Here is a 273-nt window from a genome sequence, read left to right as displayed (position 1 = left end):
CGTATATGGGAGAGTCGAGTCAAGTCATATATGAGAGAGTCAATTCAAGTCGTATTTAGGAGAGTCGAGTCGAGTCATACATAGGAATGTCGAGTGGAGTCGTATATGGGAGAGTCATGTCGTATATGGGAGAGTCGAGTCAAGTCGTACACAGGAGAGCTGACTCATACATGCAGAGAGCTGATCTAAGGTTTTAACACTGACCCTATTCCATCTGTGTCCAGTAGAGGGAGCAGTAAAGCTCACTCATTTCTTATCCCCACATTCTGTCTA

Source organism: Hoplias malabaricus, chromosome 2 (genome assembly GCF_029633855.1).
Source record: "Hoplias malabaricus isolate fHopMal1 chromosome 2, fHopMal1.hap1, whole genome shotgun sequence".
NCBI lineage: Eukaryota > Metazoa > Chordata > Actinopteri > Characiformes > Erythrinidae > Hoplias > Hoplias malabaricus.
This window is presented reverse-complemented; position numbering follows the sequence as displayed.